Genomic DNA, 5,356 nt, shown 5'->3' with positions numbered 1-5,356 from the left:
TTCAATGACTGTGTCTTCCTGAAAGGACACCCGCCCCCTGACCACGCTGTCTCGTCATCAGTTTGTTTCCACGAGGGATGAAGTGTCATTGTGTGCACGGCAAAGTTGGCCGCTGCCTGTTCGGTCCGCCATCACTCCGTAAAGGACCGAGGAAGTGTGCGTTGTGACCAGTGACAGATTTCGGAGCCCGTGGGTGGTGGACGGGTGTGTATCTGTTATCCAGGTCACGCGCGACGCGGTGTGTCGTGGTGTGGCCCGCCCGGCCACCCCACCTCCCTTCCCCCATGGAAAATCAAGAGAGAGTATTGCCCGAGACAGACGAAAGTGCAGCCACGAAACCTAAAAGGATGACCCTGGATGTCAACTTGGAGGTGGCTAGGAGACGGCTGAGCATGCATAGGACCACACTGCCACCGTGTGGGATGCTGCACATGTGTCGCCGTCGTGGTTTTCAGCTCCTCCACCTATTGCCCTCACCTACATCCACTCTTTATCTCACTGAACTCTTTTTGAACTCTTTTTTTTTTTTTGGGGGGAAGACAGTGAGAATTTTCTCTCTCTCTCTCTCTCTCCCTCCCTCCCTCCCTCCCTCCCTCCCTCCCTCTCTCTCTCTCTCTCTCTCTCTCTCCTACTCTCTCTCATAATTGACCTGACAATAGGATGTCAGTTTTCACGTGTCCAACATAGCGATTCGGGATTCTTCCATGTTCCACGATGATCACCGCGATGAGTCTGGTTACGGATCCGTCACCGGACAGCGTCATGACAATAGTATGGATTGACTCGACTCGCCCTGCTGTCCATGACATCCCGTGATTAATGTATTTAAGAATTGGAGATAACTGGAAGCTTGTACTTATTCCTCTCCCTCACCCATTGCACTCATTGATCCTTCTTGGTATCCATGAGTCTGTTTCAGCTTCCTTGCATGTGTTCCTGCGTATTGTCTTGGGGATTCTGCCTCGAAGTGACAACATCCCTCTTGGACTTAGGTCACTTGGTTAACATCATCCCCTCAAGGGGTAGGTCTCTCCAGACCACGTGACACTGTCCATTCGTCCATCCGCGGGCCCTTAGTGGAACTGCCGGGTCTTCCAGGAGTTTCCTGTGGGATGTTTTGAGGGACTTCTGTCCTGTATTCCCTAATGGCTTTCCTCCACCTCCGTTTTGCCCTCTCCCCCTCGCCCCCACTGCCAACCCCTGTTCCGTGTTGCCTTCTGTCTTCTGTCGGAGAGCGGATTCTGTCAGGTATGAGTCCATAGCTCTGTGTCCGCCCGCCAGCCCGCCCACCCGGCCCCATCGAACGGTGGTCTCTATCACATGTTCCGTCAGAAGCAGGCACTTTCTGCTTGTTTTTGGAACTTGCTGTCGTGATTCCAGGTTCTGGGCCTGTCTGGATATCTCTTAAAAACAGAAATGCGTGCGTTTTCCCCCTTTTTAAATTGTTTTTGCTTACTTATTTGTTTATTTACTTGCTTACTTATTTACATATATTTATTTATTTAGGCTTTTTTGTTGTTGTTGTTCTTGTTGCTGTTGTTGTTTTTGGTTGTTGTTTGCTTATTCGGGGAGGGGAGGTAATTCGTTTCTTTTGCTGGTTTGTTGCCTGACTTAGTGATTGCCTGACTCACCGACTTCCTTATTTGCTTGAACGGAGGTCCTGAAGGTCGAACCCTGGACCTTGCGCGTGCTGGACAGGCACTCTGCCGCTGAGTTCTACACACCATCCTCCCCCGCCCCCGCCCCTTCCCCATTTGGATACAAAATAATTTTTTTTTCCTTTTAAACTGAAAAAGTCAGTTTGGGTCTCCTGCCCGTGTTTCATCATTGGTTTGTTGGCTTCTAGGAGGTGGAGTTGACCGAGTTCTTGGACTGTTTAGGAGAGGAACCCCTGATGGGCTGTGGTGGTGCTTTTTCTACATTTTTGTTTGTTTGTTTGTTTGTTGTTGTTGTTGTTTTTTGTTAAAACCCCAGAGAAAGTTCTACAACTTGATTTCCCTTTGGTGGTGGGTTTTGTCGTTTGTTTTCATGTTTTTTTTTTTTTTCCACATGGGGCTACAGTTTCCCTGTCCACGTGTGACTGTGTGTCAAACACACACACCGACACACACACACAGACACAGACACGGGCACACATGCACACACAGACACGCGGATGCCCATGCACAGTGTTGTTCTGTGTAGATGCACTGAACCTCGATTTACCGAGCGGGTGGCTATCGACTCGCCCCCCCCCCCACAACCGCCGCCCGCATTTTTTTGTTTTTCCTCCTCCTCCCTGTGGTTGTGGTCAGCCGTGCTGACGTCCGTGTTCTCACGACCGACCGCGAGTGCGTTTTCCCCACGCGCCCATTTGTTGTCTTTGGGCTTTGTCGCGATCTGTGCCGAGATCGATTTTTCTTTCCACTTCGATGGGGTTGACGGTCTTCATCCTTTCTTTTCTAGCTTCTGGGCTTTGCCTGTCTGCTTTCAAAAGACCTCCTGCATTCGAGAGGACGGACTCCAAAGCCGATTCCTGCGTTGTTCTCGGAGCGCTCGCCTGGTTTCGGTTTGCCAGCCCCCGCCTTCCCTCCCTGTTTCCCTCCTCCCCTTCCCACCCCCCCACCCCCCCCCGCCGCCGGGAACCCGGGATCTCGTCCTGGTCGCTCTGGGCCACCCGCCGGCGTGTCCGTGTGATCTCCCCCGCCCGGGGAATCGCGTGGGGAGCGCGTCCCCTTCGCGGCAGCCGCCCGCCCGGCCGGCCGTGTCTTGCCAAACCCCGGCTCCCTCCGTCCTCCCCGCCCTGATCTGCTGCCGGGGTGGGTCGCGTCGCGTCGCGTCGCGTCTCCTCATGCCGCCGTGCCGTGCCGTGCCGTGCCGTGACGAGGGTGAGCGGGCTCCGAGGCGGACGCCACGGGGTCGCGCCGGCCGGCCGCCCGGCGCCTCAGCCCGGGACGGGCTCGGGCGTTTGGGCGGCCGGCGGTCGGGATCGGTTCCGGGGACGTTGGCGACGGCTGTCGGGCGCCATCTGGCTGCCGCTCTTGAGATCGTCCCTCTTCTCCCGAGCGTCGGCGACCTCGGCAAGGGATGGGGCTCGGCGGCGGGGCCCGAGGCAGACTTCGGGGAGGCTGGCGACACCGGCGGTGACAGTCCCCGTGGCGCTGAGCCGCGGGCGTGTCCTGCTCTCGGCGCAGATTGGACTCGCAGGCTGATGAGGGGGTGGCTGCCGCCGCGCTCCCGGGATCTCGTGTGTAGGGGGAAGCCGTGTGGCCTGGCCTGGTCGACCAGCATCCGCCTGTGCCCCTGCAGCCGCGGGGACCGACCCGAGCCGATCGGACACGGCCTGCGCCGTGCCGCCGCGGGGGAAAGGGACGGGGTGTCCCGCGCCCGGGCCGCCGGCGGCTAGGTGGTCCGGCCCTCGTCTGTGTCCCTTGGACGACTGCTCCCGAGGCGAGGAGCGGCCCGGGCCCAGTGCGGTGAGGCCGGGGACGGGCGCGCTGGGGTTCCCGGTCGTCGGAGGCGCCTCCTTGGATGAAATGTTTTCTGAGTCCCGATGGACCCGGAGACGTGGCTGGGCCGGCCCCTGTTGGCGCGGGAGGCCAGGGAGGGCGCCCCCCGGCCCGTAAGTCTGCCCGCGTGGGTTCCGGTGGCATTTGAGGGACCGAGACTTCATCCGGACTCGGGGACCGGCACGGGGGCGTCCTGCGAGGGATGTGGGGGAGGCAGGCTTTCCCCGGCCCGGTGCTCGGGAGCGGTCCCTCGTGGGGGGCCCTCTCCTCGGAGGCGCCTCTGTGGCATCTCCCCGAGTCCCCGACCACGCGGGCGAGAAACGGGCAGGGCGTCCCCGGCCCGATCCCGTCTCCCTCTCGTCCCTTCCCATTCCCACTGCTCCTCCTCCTCCTCCTCCTCCTCCACCCCTCCCCCCCCCCCGGTCGATCAGATGGCCCCCGAGAGCTTCGGGGCTGCCATTTATGGGGGTAGGGCTGGGGGCAGGTGGCCGGACCGAGGTCCCGGGGCCCCCCCTGCAAATCGTGGACCCGACCCGTTTCCGGGCGCTGTCATTTTTTCTGTCGTGTTGGGCATTTTCTGCCAGCAGATAGGTGCTGACACGGTCTTTCTCGGTGTCTGTCACCGAGTGTTGGGTCTCCGGACGCGTGTGGGGCTCTTGGGCTTTGTCTCTGCGTGAGCCCTGGCCTGGTAGAAGCCGACTCTGCTTCTGACACTTGAGCCGCCCGCTCGGGCCTGCGCGCCGGCTCTCGTGTGTGCGTCCGCCTGACGTGGCCCGTGGTGCCGCCTCCGGTCTCTGGTGGCCCGAGGGCGGTGGGGTGAGGTGGCGGCGTGGGTCTTTTACCCCGTGCGCTCCCTGCCGCAGGCACCCGGTGGTGGCCGGCACGACCCCACCCTCACAGGCTCCGTGCCGCGTGTCAGGCATTCTCCGCCTGGGGTCGTTGGCCACTCTCCTCGTAGAGGAACGAGGAGTGGGTGGCGCCTGGCGAGGCTGAAGCAGGTCCTCCTCTGGTGGTTGTCCTCGCCGGGCCCTCCCCTCTGGCTCTGGGGCTTCCCTGCCCCATGGCTCGGTCGCTCGCTCGCTCACCTGACCGATGTGGTGACGTCATGCTCTCCCGGGCCGGGCCTAAGCCGCGCCAGACGAGGGACGGGACGTTCATGGTGAACGTGGCCTCTCTTCTCGTTCTGCCTGCGGGCCCCTCGCCTCTCCTCCACCGCCCGTGGGTGGCGGGGGCAAGGAAGGGGTGCGGACTCCGGCCCGACCTCGGTCTCCCGTGCCTCGTGGTGTCGGCGGGGCCGGGGTCTTGTGACGCGGCAGACACCTCTCGCCTCCTCGCCTGCTCGGCGTCTTGTCTCGCGAGCGGCCCTCCCCCGCGGTGGGGGAGGGCTGCCCCCGCCGCCACGCCACGTATCCCCTCGCCGGGGTGCGAGCGTGTCTCGCCTTGGCCCTCTGTGGTGCCCCTGGAGCGCTCCAGGTTGTCCCTCAGGTGCCCGAGGCCGAGCGGTGGCATCGCTTCCCGTCCCCAGCGAGTCCTCTCGGGTAACCCCTGCGGTGGGCGTGTGTCCCGAGCCACTCTCTTGAGCAGTGGGGGGGAGGGGTCGAGACGGTAAGCGAGGCGTGGCCGCTCCCCACCCTCGGTGGGGCCGGGGCCGCCTCCTGGTCGTCGTCCTCACCCTGTACCGGGGGGGACTGACGTGGCCGGGCGCACGCCGGGTGGGTCCCCCCCTCTGCGGGGCTCGCGCCCGGGCGTGGGAGCGAACGTGGTGGGGCCGGGTGATGTGCCGGTGGGGGCGGGCGCCTGTCTCGTCCCCACGCGGTCTTGGGTGCGTCTCCTCGCGAGGCGGCACGGGCTTTCCCCGGTCCCGACCG

The 5,356-nt window shown here is 62.3% G+C and overlaps 1 long non-coding RNA gene across 1 annotated transcript in view; it reads left to right on the top strand.

Moving 5' to 3' along the window:
* Window positions 1–2,347: 2,347 nt before the first annotated feature.
* The window catches only part of LOC140692495 (uncharacterized), a 22,995-nt gene continuing 19,986 nt past the window's right edge, over window positions 2,348–5,356 (top strand). Inside the window, exon 1 of the long non-coding RNA XR_012068065.1 lies at window positions 2,348–2,548. This is a non-coding gene — a long non-coding RNA (uncharacterized lncRNA). The remainder of the gene's footprint in view (window positions 2,549–5,356) is intronic.

Source organism: Vicugna pacos, unplaced genomic scaffold (genome assembly GCF_048564905.1).
Source record: "Vicugna pacos unplaced genomic scaffold, VicPac4 scaffold_7, whole genome shotgun sequence".
Taxonomy (NCBI): domain Eukaryota; kingdom Metazoa; phylum Chordata; class Mammalia; order Artiodactyla; family Camelidae; genus Vicugna; species Vicugna pacos.
The sequence above is the reverse complement of the archived record's forward strand: the minus strand, read 5'-3'. Positions and strand labels throughout refer to the sequence as shown.